Source organism: Protopterus annectens, chromosome 16.part0, assembly GCF_019279795.1.
Source record: "Protopterus annectens isolate FY-2018-M chromosome 16.part0, PAN1.0, whole genome shotgun sequence".
NCBI lineage: Eukaryota > Metazoa > Chordata > Ceratodontiformes > Protopteridae > Protopterus > Protopterus annectens.
In genome coordinates this window covers 239,678,040-239,694,672 of record NC_056750.1, presented here as the reverse complement: position 1 = coordinate 239,694,672, position 16,633 = coordinate 239,678,040, and the positions used below count along the sequence as shown (strand labels likewise).

The following is a 16,633-nucleotide window of genomic DNA, read 5'->3' as shown; positions in this document are numbered from 1 at the left end:
TGCAGTAGTGACAGGGTTGCAACATAAATTCAGCTAAGAATTTAAAGTTTGCTAAAGTGTAAAACAATGTGATGATCAGGCAAGGAATGCTGAGAAGGGGAGACAGAGGAATATAAGACTTCAAAAACTGCAAAACTGACCAATGATGAAATTAAGAATGATGAAAAAATTAAACAGATATAAAGAATTTGATAGTTTAATTGGGGTCTATATTAGAACATTGAAGTTTCAAAACTTTGAATGTTCTAATATTGAAGTCTATTCAGCGAAAGTTGAAAATATCGAAGCAACAGAAAAACAAATTTTTTCCTAGGGAAAGAATTTGGTTTTCTGTTTCTGTTGCGTCGGTATTTTCAGCACTGTGGTGGAAAGTTACAGGTCGGGTTCAGGTAAGTGTGCAATTGTATGGACATGAGGTTTAGGGCAGGTTAGGTGAGTTAGGGTTAGGGCACAGGTTAGGTATGTGTGCGATTGTGTGGACCTGAGGGTTAGGACGGGTTAGGTGAGTTAGGGTTAGGGAGCAGCTGAGGTGAGTGTGTGATAGTGACGGACCTTAGGGTTAGGGTTTGGGTTAAGGTAAGTGGATAGTTATTGGTGTGTGTATAGCTTAGTGTAGGGTTAGGTGTACGATTTTAGGTGTACGTGTGTGGATTGCTGTTTGTTTGGTGTGCTTGTGTTGTGTGTATGTGTTTTGGAACAGCAAATTTTTTCCCTTGGGAAAAATTCACTTTTCTGTATGTTCGATGTTTACAGCTTTTGCTGGATAGGGTTCGATATTAGAACATTCAAAGTTTTGAAACTTTGATGTTCTAATATAGACCCGTTTAATTGTACCACTAGGATGTAAATTACAGGCTATAAGAGTGCAGATACATCTTGGTTCAATGCATTTCTGCAATGTGACATTTGAAACATTTACTTCATTAGGAAGATTTATGTATGACATGGAAAAAAAGAAAAAATGACTGCACCATAGAAAGATTATATTTTTCTAAATTTAAAACTTCAGTTGAGAGAAAACTGAATGCTCAGTTCAGAACAACAGACATTAATGAAATTGAACTGAAAACATATTTCTTATGTGAATGTTATATTGCATATGACATTAAAAATATTTAGACTGAAAGAAAAATGTATGGACCGGGGGGGTTAGATATTTAGGTCACACTAAATGTGTAAGAAGAGAATTGTAAATGTTTTAAATGTTATAAATGATAAAAGATAAATTGTAAGATACTGGGGACAGTGAATGTCCTGTTTCTGTTGTTTCAGAATACTTCTTATAGGCTTATAGGGTCACAGGTTAGAGCTATGCTAGCTGCCCTTGTGGCCCATTTTAAGCCTAGCCAATTTCGCTTTGAAAGTGAGAATCAAACCCTGTACCTTGTGACTGTGAGGTAAACACCTTAACTAAGAATAAAGTCATTTAGTACAAGACTGCAAAAACAAGCAATGCAGTCAGTGTGGGAAAACAGGACAAAATTTTAGGAATTTCAAATCTTGGCAATGGGGGAAGCAGTTGAGAATGGCAGGGGAAAATAAATGACAACAGTGATGCAGCAATGAATAGAGATAATAGAAAATACTGACAAAGAAAACGTGAATAATCCGAGGTAGAAAATAAGTAAGAAGTGTTATGTAGAGGTAAAGGAGAAGAAGGGAGACCCCAAATAAGAGAAGAAAATAGCAGGAGAAGATAAGATCCATTGGGGAAGGGTAAAATGGAGGGAAAGAAAATAAAGCTTTAAAAAAGCAACAAATAAGGGGAAAGGAAAATGCAGTATACGTTTGATAGATACACAATGTATTAAAAAGGAAATGAGAAAGAATTGGTGCACTATGGGAAAGAAGGTATTATAGTCAGTCCAAATAATGTTCTTTGCTATGCCTCAGACTCACCAAACAGCCGAAAAAATAAGTATAATGAAAAAAAAGGTGAGACTCCGCTGGATGTTCCACTGCTTTATTAAAATGCACAAAAAGTTGTATCCAAAACTGGTAAGAAACTCCAACAAAATAAATATCCACTGACAAGCGCTTTCGGGTTAGAACCCTTCATCAGATCACATACTAAAAACAATTCCTGATATTTAAAATACATGTCAACCAATGAAAGTTAGTAAAAAGCCCGCCTTTTCTGCAAGGCTGGTTTTAAAGGTACACAGTCATTTAAGCCCGGAGTTCTGTGGGCCATCAATTCCAAAATCCATTTGGACTCCATAGATTCAGTTAATAGTTTAACATCACCCCCCCTATTGTTCATGACAACATTAACCACTGCTTTGAATTTAAAATTATGTGTGGGGTGGGTCTCAATATGCTTATATAAAGCATTATGTGCATCTTTATTCCTAATTGAAGACATATGTTGCAATATTCTTACCTTAAACATATTGTTGGTCTTGCCAACATAAAAACATATGCATTCAGTGCACTCCGCTATGTAAACTAGATTACTTTTCCTACAGGTGGCTTTTGCTTTGAAATTAAAGACATGTCCACTGACTGGATGTGTAAAGGTGTAATCTTTATTTATAAATTGGCATGCTTTACAATATCCACATGGGACACTGCCAATTTTTTCTTTTAGGATACAAGTTTGGGTTACTGTTTTCTCTTTACAAAGGATATCTTTTACCCTTGGTTCATTAAGTTTGTGTTGAATCTGGATGATAAGATGTTTGAATGTGAAATGGTTAATTTGAAGAACAACTTTTTAGAAAGGGGCTATAGAGGAGAACTGGTTAATAGAGTGGTTGATACCAATCACACAAAAAGAGATAATAGATTTAAGCCATGGCTTAAATGTAATAAAGGGGAAACAAGAACCACTAATACCACACACAAACTTAATGAACCAAGGGTATTGTTTACATATAGTAGTAATATAGGAGACATCAGGGATATTGTCAACAGAAACTGGAATATTTTGAGGGGAGATAACAAGTTAAGAAATATAGTGGGGGCTTATCCACAATTTGGTTATAGGAGAAATAAGAATCTAAAAGATATCCTTTGTAAAGAGAAAACAGTAACCCAAACTTGTATCCTAAAAGAAAAAATTGGCAGTGTCCCATGTGGATATTGTAAAGCATGCCAATTTATAAATAAAGATTACACCTTTACACATCCAGCCAGTGGACATGTCTTTAATTTCAAAGCAAAAGCCACCTGTAGGACAAGTAATCTAGTTTACATAGCGGAGTGCACTGAATGCATATGTTTTTATGTTGGCAAGACCAACAATATGTTTAAGGTAAGAATATTGCAACATATGTCTTCAATTAGGAATAAAGATGCACATAATGCTTTATATAAGCATATTGAGACCCACCCCACACATAATTTTAAATTCAAAGCAGTGGTTAATGTTGTCATGAACAATAGGGGGGGTGATGTTAAACTATTAACTGAATCTATGGAGTCCAAATGGATTTTGGAATTGATGGCCCACAGAACTCCGGGCTTAAATGACTGTGTACCTTTAAAACCAGCCTTGCAGAAAAGGCGGGCTTTTTACTAACTTTCATTGGTTGACATGTATTTTAAATATCAGGAATTGTTTTTAGTATGTGATCTGATGAAGGGTTCTAACCCGAAAGCACTTGTCAGTGGATATTTATTTTGTTGGAGTTTCTTACCAGTTTTGGATAAAACTTTTTGTGCATTTTAATAAAGCAGTGGAACATCCAGCGGAGTCTCACCTTTTCTTTCATTATACTTAAGGTATTATAGTCAGTGAGAAAATAAATTTGCTCAGGAACAGCAATTCTAATAAAAAAATAAAGAAGTAAAAATCAAGGTTATAACAATAATAGTACCAGGAATACTTGTAGTATGCAATGTAATAAACATTGAAAGAATAGTATGGTTGTGTGTTATACCGATATGACAGAGAGAAAAATAATGCCTGAATAAGTAAATAATTATGATAGGAGATTTAAGAGAAGAAAAGGGAAATATAACCCAAGATATTATCGTTATGAGAGAAGTACTAAAATGTGAGGGCCCAATATCAGGAGCTGGACTTGTCAAAGAGAACATTTTAGAACATAAATAGATTTTGTTTTATTCAAAAGCAATGACAAAGATGATAGAAGTGGTAAAAATTACAGAACTTTCTGATCATAGAGCAGTTTGGAATATTATGTGATACTGAAGCTGTTATAACAGAGGGAAAAGGGATAAAAAGACTAACAGGAGATGTTAATGAGAAAACATGTTAAAGTTAGAAAGAATAAGGTTATGAGATGAATGTATATCTATGAGAGAATTATATGAAAACTGGACATACTGTTGGGCTGTCTGTAAAGGAAAATGTAAGAGAATGTATTTAGATGTAGAAAAAAAAACAGTGAAAGGAAAATAAGAAAGACGAAGGGGAAGTACTGAATAGATATGATATAGAAGTTGGAACAAAGTAAAACGATAAAACAAATAGAAAGGGTATTATATGAGAGAAATAGAAAAACAGTTAAAGTATTATTATTTAGAGAAAAAAATTCTTAAAGAAAAAAATGGATGCAATTTGTAATACTAAAGGAGGCATTACATGTATGCAGGAACATTTGGGAAGAGTAGAGAATTTTGTTTATGAGATTTATAAAAAGTAAATGTAGAAGAGAAAGACTGGAAAGTTAAGGAAATATGGGATAGTGTTTTAAAAGATTTGGAAAATGAAGTTAGTATGGGAGAACTACAAGAAGCATGAAGGGAAGGAAGAGAGACATCAGCTGCAGGTCTGGATGGATTCAGGTATCCATTTTTTAATGAGGTGACCAAAGATGAAAGAACATGAATTTGTAATGTAATATATGAGTGATTAATGGAGGGAATAAGGGAAGAAAAATTTGAAATGGGGGCCAGAAATTTATATATGGAAGAAAGATGAGAAAAATACATTAGGAACTAGAGAACAATAACATCAGGGAATACAGACTATAACATTTTAATGAAAATAATGCAAAAGTGGATGCAAATGTTGCAGGATGAAGTATTAGGTGATAAAGTGACTGGGTTAAAGGAAGAGAAGTAAAATAGATGTTAATTGTTAAGTAAGTTAAATATGATAATGGAAGAAAATGAAGAGGTAAGAGATGATATTGCAAAGGCCTTTGGTAAGGTTAAGGTGAGGCTATGTGAGGAACTCTTGAAGCATATGCTATAAGTGAGAGTATAGTGTAAGTTATTAAAACATGTTATGAAAATTCTAGGGTAAGAGTAATGTTTATGGGTAGTTTGGAAAAAAAATTAAATTAAAAGGAAAGTGAAGCAAGGTTACCCCTATGTATGTGTTTATTTGTCTTAGTGATGAATATTATAATTCAAAATGTGAATGTAAAGTAAAGGATGCACAACAGAGAAACAGAGGGGTTCACATACCAAAATGTGTATGTAATATATGCATGATCTTGTTGGTTATTGCTGCAAAAAACAGGGTATGGATGAGTGAAGTGATGGTAAGAACTGAAGTATTGTTAAGTAAATTAGGGTTACAGGTAAACAGAGCTAAAAGTAATAGATTTGGAAAATAGGAAAGACAAATGAGATTTATTACACCAAGAAATAAATAAACTGGGTAAATGTGAAGTAGTAGAACAATGGAAATAAAAACTGGAAGAAGGAAGGAAGTTGATAGTTTGGTGGAAATGTTTTAATTTTTCCTTTTATATATGAAATTGTATGAGTTAAATACATATGTTTTAAGTTTTTCACTTAGTTTATCTTGGAGCTTTTCTCCCCGGGCCTATACTGAAAATGGACACATATCCAGCTAGACTAGCCCGGTCAACAAATGTAAAATAAAATAAATAAAATAAAATAAATATGTACTAGGAAAGGCAGCATATTTGGGAAAAGTACATATGTTTTCAGTGAAAATGGAAAATGATATATTGGATATTTTTTCAGTTTTGTTTATAAAACAAGCCGAAATATTATTAGAAAGGTTGTAATATATAATAAAAAGAAGAATGAAGTTTGAACGAGCATCTGCATTTATTTGTTTGAGTAGTTAAAAAAGCAAAGCAAATGAAAAAGGAAAGTAGCACAGTAGGGAGAATGTTACTTATCAGATAACAATAAGTATGGAGAAAAGAAAATGGAAAAATGAAAGTTAAGAACGAAAAATGTAGAAGGATAGGAAATATATGAGTAAGATAAAGCCATGGAAAGCAGAAACTGAAATATGCACCATTCAGAAAAAGGAATGGTGTAAAAAATGGAGGAACAGTATTTATTATATATAGAGAGGATTAAATGAAGAAGTAAAAAAGCTATACTTGAAAGAAAAAAAATTAGAAGTTATGTACCTACCATAACGTTCCATGTTAGTTGTCTTCTCTCGCCTTCTTTCTTGCTGGATGGGTTCGGAGCCGATCCTCGGCTCCGACTCAGCACTTGCTTTAGCTCGAGAACTCCTTTTACCAGCTCGAGGCAACCCTATATCCCATGATGCAAGGCGGAACTACCTCAGATCTCATCTGGCAGCTAACCTACCCTGCTAAAGACTATCCTAACATAATTAGGAACAATGGTTCCTAAAAGAAGTCCTCATAACAAGGCTCAGGAGGAAACAATCTGATAGGAACTCTCCAAGATCTGTCCAGGCCAGGGGGAAGGAGGGAGGGACGCAAGAAAGAAGGCGAGAGAAGACAACTAACATGGAACGTTATGGTAGGTACATAACTTCTAAATGTTAAGTTGTCAATATCGCCTTCATTCTTGCTGGATGGGACCGCGTCCCTAGCACCTGTATCCTGGGTGGCTCAATGGAACAGACTCTTGAGAACTGTGGAACCAAAACTGGCCCTATCTCTGGAGGCCAAATCCAACTTGTAATGAGAGACAAAGGTATGAGGCGTGGCCCAAGTAGCTGCTGCACAAATGGTATCAATGGGAAGTCTATCCTGAAATGCTGCTGAAGTGGATAGACTCCTAGTTGAGTGTGCTTTTGGCTTAGAAGATAGTTGTTTGCCTCTGAGAGAGTACACATAGGAAATGGTGGAAGTCAACCATCTGGATAAGGTCACTTTAGAAACTGGAAGACCCATCCTGTTTTCTGCATAGGAGACAAACAATTGGTCCGATTTTCTAATTTGTTTAGTTCTATGCAAATAGTATCTGAGCTGACGATGGACATCCAAAAAATGCAGTTTCTGTTCAGCTCTATTGGAATAGTTAGGGAAAAAGACTGGTAAATCTATAGATTGGTTAATATTGGTTTGAGATACAACCTTGGGGAGAAAGGAAGGGTTGGTTCTTAATGATACCCTGTCCTTATGAAAAACCAAATAAGGTGAACGAATGCAGAGAGCTTGAATTTCGGAAACCCTTCTTGCAGAAGTGACAGCCAGTAAAAATATAGTTTTCCAAGTTAATAACTTCAAAGAACATGAGGCAGATGGTTCGAAGGGGGGTAGTATCAAGGATGCCAACATTAAGTTTAGATCCCATTGCAGAGGAGGATGCTTTATAGGTGGTTTTAGGAGAAAAACTCCTCTCAAAAAGGCCTTGCATAATCTATGAGACATGATGTTATTGTCATGCAAGCCAACATGATACTTGGAAATAGCAGCCAGTTGTACTTTGACTGTAGACGACGAGGATCCTGAATGAAAAACCTCCGCTAGGAAATCTAAAACAGAATGTACAGGAGCAGTAAAAGGATCAATATTCCTAGAGCTTGCCCAAATAGAAAAACATCGCCACTTGCTAGCATAAATAGTCCTAGTGGACGACTTCAAAGAAGACACTAAAATGTCTCTGACTGAGTCAGAAATCATTGGTAGCCTGGCTAGGGAAGGAAGTGGAGCAACCAAGCAGTGAGGTTGAGAGAATGAATGGCCCGGTGCTGCTGACCCGACTGGTGGATCAATAGATCCGGAACTGGGTCCAGATGCCAGGGCTGCACCAGAAGGTGACGATGCAGAGACGGAAACCAAATTTGTCGAGGCCAATATGGAGCAATGAGGATCAATTTGGCTCTCAAAACGGTGGCTTTCTGAATGACTTGTGGAATCAAGGGAAAAGGGGGAAAAGCGTAAAGAAGTCCCCGAGGCCAATCCTGGGTTAGAGAGTCTCTCAGGGGTTGGCCTGGAAGGGGAAATAGAGTGAAATAGTCTGGGCACTTGTTGTTTTGAGGGGTAGCGAAAAGATCGCAACAAGGAGTGCCCCACTTCAGAAAAATCTGATCCACTACAGATTGATTGAGAGACCACTCGTGAGGCATCAGAATAGATCTGCTCAGCCTGTCCGCCAATAGGTTGGACCTGCCGGGGATGTGCGTTGCTATCAGAAACCACTGAGAAGAGATCGCCCATTGCCAAAGTCTGAGAGCTTCTCGACATAACGGATAGGACCTGGTTCCGTCCTGTTTGTTGATGTACCAGACCACGGACATGTTGTCCGTTTGTACTGCAATAGTCCCTGTGGGAAGAAAGTCGTTGAGGGCTTGCAATGTTAAAAGCACTGCTCTCATCTCCAGGACATTTATGTGCAGATGGTATTCTATGGGTTGCCATGTCCCGTGGACCATCCTGCCCTGATAATGCCCCCCCCACCCAATCAGAGAGGCATCCGTAGTGACTGTGGCAACTGGAGGAGGGGGAATAAAGGGTCGGCCCTGATGAAGAAGAGGAGAAGATATCCACCAGCCCAGATGAGCCCTGCACGACTGTGTGACTAAGATTTCGTGTCTCATCGGAAGATTGTGGTACGACCACTGTGTGAATAACATCCACTGCAGGAGACGCATGTGGAAGCGAGCCAGTGGTAGAAGAACAATGACCGCAGCCATAAGACCTAGAACCTTCAGGACAAATCTGGCTTTGATCTTGTTGCTTTGTAACAGAAGCCGAACAAATTTTTGGATGTCCAGAATTCTTTGATCTGTTAGTCTGGCTAACATTTTGACGGTGTTTAATTCTGCGCCTATAAAGGTGATAGATTGGCAAGGCAGCAGAGAAGATTTTTCGAAATTTACTGAAATTCCCAAATTCCTGCAAAGCTGTAGGGTGTAGTCTCTGGACTGAAGAAGCTGACACTTGGTGGTGGCGGAGAGGAGCCAGTCGTCCAAATAAGGAAACACCTGGAATCCTAGACGTCTCAGGTGAGCTGTGACCACTGCCATGCATTTGGTAAACACTCTGGGGGCTGAAGTGAGGCCAAAGGGCAGTGCTCTGAATTGGTAATGACTGGTCCCTAGCCGAAAGCGGAGAAACCTTCTGGAGCGTCTGTGAATCTTTATGTGATAGTACGCATCCTGAAGGTCTATAGAGCACATCCAGTTGTCCTTGCCCAGAAAGGGCAGATAGGACTGAAGCGTGACCATCCGGAATCTTGCCTTCTTGACAAATCTGTTTAGATTGCTCAGGTCTAATATTGGTCTCCAATCTCCCGTCCTTTTGGGGACCAAAAAGAATCTTGAGTAGACGCCGGATCCTGCCTGGTCTGCCGGCACTGTCTGGACGGCTCTTTTTTCTAGGAGTTTTGAAACCTCCTGTTCTGCCAAATCCCTTTGACCGGGTGAGATGTCTGGAAGGGATTGTAGAGGTACGGGAAACCTTTCGAAGGGGATTTTGTAACCCTCGGATATGATCGACTGTACCCACTTCTCTTGGGATAGGGATTGCCAGGCTACTGGGTACAGTGAAATCCTTCCCCCGACTGCCTCCAAGGGTGGACAGTCGGGCAACACCTCAGGGATGCTGAAAGGGCTTCTCAGGAAGAGACTCCCTGTTGCCCTGGTTCTGAGGACCCCCCCCTGCCTCTAGGGCGGCGTCTATTATTGTTACCCCCTCTGCCTCTGGGGGTAAACTGACCACGTGTGTCTGGTGTAGCTCCTTGGGCTTTACGGAACCACATCTTCCCCCCCTTCTGACCCTTGGGATATGGTCTAGAAGGAGTGGAAAATTGGACTCCAATGGCAGAAAGAGTTTTACCGTCCTGCTCACACCTGGTCAAGGTATCCTTCACCTGAGGTCCGAACAAAGCCGAACCATCAAAGGGGGTATTTGTGAAGGACGCCTTAAAGGGGTCCGCGAAATTACACAGCCGCATCCAGGCTTGGTGTCTAAGAGCAACACCTGTGCCTGCGGCCCTGCTCGCTCCATCGGCCGCATAAGATATGAGCCGCATGGAGGAGTTAGATATGGAATTCAGAATAGCAAGCTGTGAGGCAATCTTTTCCTGAGCCCCAGCAGCTGAAGGATCCTGGACTACTTCACCCAGTTCTTTGAGAACATCTCGTTGAAGCCTGGTGAAGTGGCAAAGATAATTCAGCGAACGCATAGCAAAGGTCGCTGAAGAAAACATCCACTTTCCATACCTGTCCATGGTCCTAGAATCCTTGTTAGGAGGATGGACAGGTACTGAAGGATCCACCAGTTCCTTCTTGGTGGCCGCCGCCACCACCATAGCATCCACAGAGACACCCTTGGAAAGGAACTGTTTGTCCAAAGGGGCCGTGATGAACTTGGATGGTCTTCTGGGGACAGGTTCCACAGAATCTGGAGCCGCCCACGCCTTCTGAGCCACTACCTGCATAAGTGGGTCGAAAGGCGGAGACACCCAGGAGGTGGAGGGTCGGGATCCAAAAGCCTCCAGGTATACCGACTCATCCTCGGAGGGGTCAATGGAGAGCCAATTCCCCCTCTGTTTGAGGAGCTCAAGGATGTCTGAAAAGGAGACATCCTCAGAGGGGGACCGTGGGGAACCCTCCGACTCATCTAAGTCGGTATCAGATGTAGTAGACTCAGGGGAGTCTGTGTGTTTCCTCTTACACGTCCTCTTCCGAGGGGGTTCCCCTGCAGGATCAGGAGAAACCTCGGAAGAGGAGGAAATTCCCAATGGGGAAACCTGGGGCAATGGATCCCTGGGCCTGTGAGCAAGAGGCTGGCAAGAGGCATCTGCAGGCACTGATGAGGGAGGAGCTAGAGGGATGGACCGTTGACCAGGCTCAGAGGCCAGGACACTCCTCATCACCTCAAAGGCTCCTCTCCCCGGGAGGCCGGAATATCCCCGCTCCGAAGAAACAGGAATTCCCGGCTCCAAGGAGAGAGAAGGCTCCGAGGCCGATGTCGGCGCCGAGCTTACCAAAGCCGAAGCCCCGAGAAGGAGAGCGGGGTCGGACAAGGGTCCGATGCCACTAGCCCCCTCAGAGCCGACAGTGGAAATCCGACGACCGGATCCCTCCAAGGAAGGTCTCAAGGAGGAGATTGGAGCCGAGGACGATGGAGCCGAAGGATGTATCGGCTCCGGCATCGAAACAGTCGCTGTCCCGAGAAGCTCCGGCTCCGAACTCTGGTGTGGAGTCGGAGGAGGAAGTTCAAGGATTGGGGCAATAGCCGAAGTCTGTTGAGACGGGCTATGGAGCATTTGGGCCAGTGCCTGAGACTTCAACAGCCTGCTTACCACCCTCTCTAAGTCATGGTCAGACAGCCTGGAAGATCTCGAAGAATGGCTCCGATGGCTCCGCTCCGACAAAAGAGGAGACCCCGGAGCCGAGTGGATACTCAGTATCGAAGGGGACCGAGATCTCTTTCGGGTCGAAGCCATCGGAGCCGAAGTCCCCTGAACTCCAGATGGAGCCGAGGGTTTCTCGGCTCCAATGCTGGATAAAGTGTCGGCTCCAGCCGGAGCCGACAAGGCCACAGTAGTTAAGGTATCGGAGCCAGCCGGCGCCGAACCTACTACATCAACAGTAGATGCATCGGTTCCAGCCGGAGCCGGAGCCACCGGAGGAGGCTTGGATACTGAAGCCTGAACCTTCGGTGGCTTAGGAGGTTTCCCTGACCCTGATTTAGGGGGAGAACCTTCTGGCTTAAGTAAGCCTCGGAGGATAAGTTTGTTCCTCCTCTCCTGCAGGACTCTCTGGCTAAAAGCATGACACAACGCACAGGAGTCCTGCAGGTGCACAGGCCCCAGGCAATAAACACAAGAAGTGTGACCGTCTGTCAGAGACATTTTCTGACAGCACTGGTCACACTTCTGAAGTGTGACCGTCTGTCAGAGACATTTTCTGACAGCACTGGTCACACTTCTTGAAGCCTGAGACCTTGCCTTCCCTAGACATGACCTAGGAAGAAAACACACACAAACCCCAACAAACACACAAATTAAACCCCTACACACAACACACAGGAAGGGAATGACCAAAGGGGTTGTAGGCCTAAATACAAACTTTAGACTAAGGTTATACAAAGGTTATAAAAAGTAGAAATTAAGGGAATAGGGTGGGCTGTAAATAACTACAGACTAGACTATGACTAAAGGGGGAAAAATAAATCCCTCACTAAGCTCTTCTGATTTTACCAAGAAAATCATTTACCTCAGCTGGCAAAGGAGACCTCTTTCGCTAAGCGGCAAACGAGATCTGAGGTAGTTCCGCCTTGCATCATGGGATATAGGGTTGCCTCGAGCTGGTAAAAGGAGTTCTCGAGCTAAAGCAAGTGCCGAGTCGGAGCCGAGGATCGGCTCCGAACCCATCCAGCAAGAATGAAGGCGAGATTGACAACTTAACATGATATTTGAAATGTTTTTGAAGCAGGTGATTTTTTACAGAGATTATTATTGGACTAATTGCTTGTTTAAAATAATATGAAGCATAAAGTTATGGAAGAAAGAATGTAAGAAATGTAATGAGTAGGAAACAGAACGTTTTTTCTAAAATGCATACAAAGTAAAAATCTAGAGGATTTGTTAAAAAAAAGTATTGATGAAAACTATTTAAAAAATACAAAATGATATTATATTATATGGGATGTATGGAGAGAAAAAGTAATGAAACTGAAAAATGGGATAGCATTTTTATTGCAACATGGATGTTATGGAAAAAAGATGTGGAAATTTATTATATGATAAAAACAAAGAGGATGAGGACATCTTGAAAAAATAAAAGGATGGCTGTGGAGGAAAGGATGAGATGGATAAAAATATTTTGAGCTTATTGAATACTGGATGGAAGAATTATGTTAATTTCTGTTTAAATTGTTAAGTATTATTTCTGGTATTGACTATGAAATGAAAAGTGGATATGAAGTTGTGAGAGATGTTAATAATGTAAAAAAGGTGACTCTGTAAATAACGTACATAAATCAACCCCTACTCTTTTTTCAAAATGCCATAGGATCTTTTACATCCACCTGAGCTACTACCAACTCAGGCAAATGGGTCTTGGTTTAACATTTCACCCAAAAGATGGCACACTCAGGACTGCAGCACCTCCTAATGTAGCACTGAGTGTCAGTAACTGAAAATGAGCACCACCACCTGAGGTGGGAATAGAAGCTACAGCCTGATTTTTTACTGCCAGAGGTGCACGTGCTGCCTGTAAGGTAAGATAGGGGCTCAAAGCCCCGAGTCAACATTATTCATTTGTGCTAACCATGCTGCTACCCCTAAATTTAATACTATGCAGTAGATTATGAAAAACCTTTTCACTAACAGTACCACTCTTCAAAGTATGTCTAAAATGCTGTTAAGTCTTTTTTTTTCTTGTTTGTTATGACTGGAAAAGGAATGTATTTGCTTTCCTTCTTTGATCATTTTTGTTTTGGGCTATTTTGTTTTCAATATCCATTAATACCTGTGTTTCATGCTTTTTGAGGTTAAAACACTCATGCACGTACGTGGACAGACACACACGCACACACACACACACACACACGCACACACGCACACACACGCACACGCACACGCACATGCACACACGCACACACCCACACACCTCTTTATATTGTGTTTGTACTGTCTTGGACTGTACCTGCAAATTCAATTAGATAGATGGAGAGATATATAGATATATAGATAGATAGATAGATAGATAGATAGATAGATAGATAGATAGATAGATAGATAGATAGATTTAGATAGATACTAAACATATATCTAAACCACACACATGCATAGCACCCTGTATTTTGTTTTGTTTGTTGTAGTCTCTTGGACTCTTAAACTCTGCTTACAATTTTCTTTTTTGACTACTGTGTTTAGAAATCTCTCAAATACAAAGTAAAAAAAAAAACACACTACACATTTTCTTTACCAGAAATCCATTCCAGTTGTAACTCAGCACATATTATATCTGCCCCATCAAAGTCAAAGTCAAAGTATACTTTATTGTCATACAGATCAACACAGGAAAAAGTGCATATCACTGCACGAAATATAGATACTCAGGCTTATACCATAAAAATGACAGTTTACAGAAGGAAGACTAAATTAATAATAATTTAAAAATACTGAAAATAGAAATCAAAATAAGATACTAAAAATAAATACAATAAAAAAATGATCCCTCTTGGCATCTTTTTAAGATAATTACCATCAATTTAACAGTATTTTTTAATGCTTTTAAGTTTCTTCTTTTTAGTAACCTCCTTTCTCTCTCCTTATCCCTGTGAAGGTTAGACTTGTCATTTTCATTCAGTTAATGTTGAATAATTTATTAATGTTGAACGGTGTTACTGTTGTATAAGTAAATTTCAAACACAAAGAAGTTCTGTCAGTTTGCTTTATGTATTCCAGTCTTCTGGACTGTAGGATGAATGATGCATTTTAACAGATGTCAACACTTGAAGCAGCAGCCATCAGGCCTCTTAAACTCTTTGGAAAAGAACTCTGGACAATGTTAAAAAATGGGGAGACAAAGGCCCAAAATCATTGTCAGATTTTAAATGTTGCTGTTATAAACTTAGAACACTGTTAGAATACAAGGTTTTACCTTAGCATGCATTTTCTGAAGAATATGAACTCTGAAACATATATTTGTTAGTTAGTTCAGTCCACAGTAATTTGCCAGAAAACCACAAATTTTGTCAGGAACAAACCAAACAAAATGAGGCAAAAATCTGGAGATTTTCTGAAATGCGTGGCAGTTAAGAGGCACGGTAGCCATGTAAACTTTCAACTTAATGCTTCACTTGAGTACATATGTGACTGAGTACAAGGCCCCTGAAATTAGATTATTGAGCATTTTAATGGTGACAATATTTGTCACTGTTTTGCTGAAGTGGCTCATGACAAATATGGGAAAATGTGGCGGTAACAAAAGGATGCCAGCATACCAACCAACCAGCCAGATTATCATCTCCTTTATCTGTAGGTTTGAGGGGCAGTATGAGTATAAGATAAGCAGAACATTTCTGTCTAGTTAGGGATCCTTTAGGTAAGTAGTGACCTTTGACACAGGCAGTATGGGTATAAGATAAGCAGAACATTTCTGTCTAGTTAGGGATCCTTTAGGTAGGTAGTGACCTTTGACACAGGCAGTATGGGTATAAGATAAGAAGAATAATTCTGTCTAGTTAGGGATCCTTTAGGTAGGTAATGACCTTTGACACAGGCAGTATGGGTATAAGATAAGTAGAACAATTCTGTCTAGTTAGGGATCCTTTAGGTAGGTAGGTAGTGAACTTTGACACAGGCAGTATGGGTATAAGATAAGCAGAACATTCCTGTCTAATTAGGGATCCTTTAGGTAAGTAGTAACCTTTGAGACAGACAGTATGGATATAAGATAAGCAGAACATTTCTGTCTAGTTAGGGGTCCTTTAGGTAGGTCGTGACCTTTGACAGAGGCAGTATGGGTATAAGATAAGCAGAACATTTCTGTTTAGTTAGGGATCCTTTAGGTAGGTAGTGACCTTTGACACAGGCAGTATGGATATAAGATAAGCAGAACATTTCTGTCTAGTTAGGGATCCTTTAGGTAGGTAGTGACCTTTGACACAGGCAGTATGGGTATAAGATAAGCAGAACAATTCTGTCTAGTTAGGGATCCTTTAGGTAAGTAGTGACCTTTGACACAGGCAGTATGGGTATAAGATAAGCAGAACAATTCTGTCTAGTTAGGGATCCTTTAGGTAGGTAGTGACCTTTGACACAGGCAAAACCAACAGTCAGATGAAACTATATCAGTGCAATGTGTGTGTGTGTGTGTGTGTGTGTGTGTGTGTGTGTGTGTGTGTGTGTGTGTGTGTGTATCCACTGGAATTATAATAACCAAATAGCAAATTATTTCATAATGAAGATTCAAAAAATGACTTTTCACTTTTTTTTTTTTGCATGCATTTGATATTAAAGACAAAAAGGTGCTTTGTAGACACATTTCTTCAGGAAGTTTTCTTGTTCTTTTTTAAATCATGTTTATAACTACCAGTCTAATATTTTAAATATTATTAATTTAAATGTTTGCTGTTCTGTGAGTCTTGCCTACGTATTGATGAAAATGTTTTTATTAAACTGTTTATATTAACTGTAACCAATATTTTAACTTTCATTTTAGTTCAAATCCAAACTTAAACCAGAACTTAACCTGCTGTGTAGAAAACAGGTAAGTATATGCATATCTGTAAGTACTGACTGAGACTAACAGATTCAAAACTGAGATGAGTTGATTGCTAAGGGTACATACAAATTAGTCCATATATTTTTCAGTCTTCCAACAATATGTATTTGTTTTTCTCTCATTGTGTGGCATTTTTTCTTTGGCTATTTTTGCTGGCTTCGTGACAAAACAGTCACTTTTGGCAGAAGATCAGTGCTCATGGCAACACTGTCCCATGATGTCATTTAAGCACAGCTGCAGGGAATATGAGAATGTGAGCTTTAATTCCAGGAGGGCTTGATAATG

General features: G+C 39.9%; 1 long non-coding RNA gene across 1 annotated transcript in view; it reads left to right on the top strand.

The window, feature by feature from the left end:
- Positions 1–16,633, top strand: part of LOC122790362 — a 216,063-nt gene that overhangs the window by 172,320 nt on the left and 27,110 nt on the right. The window contains exon 6 of the long non-coding RNA XR_006363003.1: positions 16,286–16,333. This is a non-coding gene — a long non-coding RNA (uncharacterized LOC122790362). The remainder of the gene's footprint in view (positions 1–16,285; positions 16,334–16,633) is intronic.